Below are 2,645 nucleotides of genomic sequence, written 5' to 3' on the forward strand. Positions count from 1 at the left end.
GGCTTTTCGTTTTTCTTGGGTGCATGCCTCCTAGGACTTGAGCGGGAACTCTAGCCAGAGTCTTTCAGAAGGTGGTGGAAATTAGAAGTGAGCCCCAGCGGGGGTCTTTGGGTTATTGGGGTGGGGGCATGTTCTTGAAAGAGAATTGTGGGTGAGTGTGGAGAGCCGCAGCTGCCACACTAAATATGGCGCCTGGCCTCCGGCCAGAGCAGAAAGCATCACAATAAACAAGTCCTTATTTGGAGCATTGCGATAAACAAGTCCTTATTTGGAAAAGTTGAGTGCCTCAAGCTTGTGATGCAAGCTGGCATGATTTCCCGCAGCCTATTATGCTTTGCCGCATAGCCAATGCTGATTGGGACCAGGGAAAGTATTTAGCCCGCGAGTTCTGGGGGCTGAGAAGAGGGATGAATGAATGATTCTGTAGTACAAGGTTCCTGAACAAACTGCTTGGAGAAGAGTTTGTGGTCGCCTCCTTATTTCCGCTAGTCAGTGAGGCAGCGACAGGTGAGCAGTTTTGTTCTACCGATTGCTCTGGCCATGATGCACACTGCTCACCTTTCCAGAGGTCTGCAAGTAGTGAATTAGCCCTTTAAGGTTATGAACCAAATAAACTGTTTCTTTGATAACTCTCTGGTGTTTGCCAAGGTAGCAGGAAACTGACACATGCCTTTATGCTTATTTGTAAACAATAAATATCTGAGCCTGCACGACAGTCTAACATACTGAGTATGGGTTTTTGTTATTGTTTGGATATTTTGTTTGCTTGTTTAGTTTTTGAGACAGGGTTTCTCTGTGTAGCCCTGGCTGTCCTAGAACTCACTTTGTAGACCAAGCTGGCCTTAACTCAGGCCCTGCCTCTGTTTCCTGAGCGCTGGGACTAAATTCATATGCCAACACTGTCAGGTCAGACTGATTATCAGAAGGAGCCATACCATTCTCTATCTATAGAATTTGACTGTTCTACACCTGGGCTGCCTCGCCCACACTTCACATCCTTGGGATCCTGCGAAGAGGAGTCAAATGAATGTTTCATGCTCAGTAGATGGTTACTTTTACTTCCTCAAGTATGTGCATTTACATGGAATGTGTAAAACAGCAGCATACTGGAAGACCCTTGGGTGGCTTACTGATGAATTATGGTGTAAATGAAGACTTAGTCGGCTGGAAGTGTGCCTGCCTCTGTGCTAACTTTAACTAAAATAAAGAAAGAAAATACTAAAAACAACAATTTGTCAAAACAACCCAAGTTTTAAGACACCTTTGGATAGTGCTAACCAAAGATGCTAACCAAAGATGGTTTGAATTAGCATTTCACTGAAGATGCATTACCTAGGAAATCCTAGACTAACTTGATTTCAAGACATTCCTTTTCAAAACAAAACAAAAAAATCTTGAGGTAAGTGATTCACCAAGAAGTTGGTCCCACATTGAAACAGCAAATCCATACACCAGTTTTATCAGTTACTAAGTTTTTTTTCTTTTTTCTTTGTTTTTTTTCCCCCCTGGGACAGGGTTTCTCTGTGTAGCTTTGGCTGTTACTATGTAGACCAGGCTGGCCTTGAACTCAGAAGTCCGCCTGCCTCTGCCTCCCAAGTGCTGGGATTAAAGGTGCGGGCCACTTCCCGGCTGTTACTAAATATTTCTGTAAATTCATCTCATCCCATTCTTGTGGGGCTAGTGGAGCCAGGAAGAGCTGGTGGGTGATGGGGACATCTAGAGACCACTATGGGAACTACGGGAAGCTATGAGGGCTCACCAATTTTCAAGCAGTTTAAAGACCCAGGGCATTGCCAAAAGCTTGTCATAAATGCAGAACTTGAAGTGTGGATCTCTAAGTTCGAGGCCAGCCTGGTCTACAGAGCGAGTTCCCCCAAGAAATCCAGGACTACACAGAGAAACCCTGTCTCAAAACACAAAACAACAAAAATGTTTAAAGACTCACACCATTTCAAGTTTGCTCTGTTTTGTGAAAGTATGAAGACATGAGTTCAGCTCCAGCCTCTGTACCTACTGCCTCTCTACTCCACCATCATGGATCCAATCTGAACTGTAAACCCAAACAAACTTTCTCTTCCATATATCGCCTTAGTTGCGATGTTTTATCACAACAATAGAAAACTGACACGATCTGTATGTGGTGAACCAGAACGCTTCCAGAATTTGGCTTCCACGTGTCTTGTTCAAATACAATGACAAGGCAGGCACATTTATGCGGCACGCCAAGAGGAAATCCAAATGATGCTTGTCTGGTTGAGGGGTTAAATACTAGATTTCCATTTCAAAAATGGAAATTCTGGGTATCCTAAGAATTCTAATCAGGGAAAACGGCCCTTTCTTCTTATCTACAGTGTAGCGTGCTGCTAAGTTCTGTTTAGGATTCATAATTCTTCATCTCCAAGAAGCTGCAAGAAAGAAGGTAGCTACTAAACGTCCAGGAAACACTGGAGACTAGTCGTATGACGCCTTGTAGGTAACAGCTATGCGGTCTACGTGGGCCTTTCAGAAGACTGTAAGGAAGTGGAAGGCTCTCAAACACAGGAAGCAGTCCCTATGGAAGATTGTGCAGAGACAAAGGATGTAATATCCTCTCCCTTAAAACCAGCAGTAGAAACAGAAATGGCATAGGAAGCTGGGGGGGGGGG

Source organism: Mastomys coucha, unplaced genomic scaffold, assembly GCF_008632895.1.
Source record: "Mastomys coucha isolate ucsf_1 unplaced genomic scaffold, UCSF_Mcou_1 pScaffold1, whole genome shotgun sequence".
Classification (NCBI taxonomy): domain Eukaryota; kingdom Metazoa; phylum Chordata; class Mammalia; order Rodentia; family Muridae; genus Mastomys; species Mastomys coucha.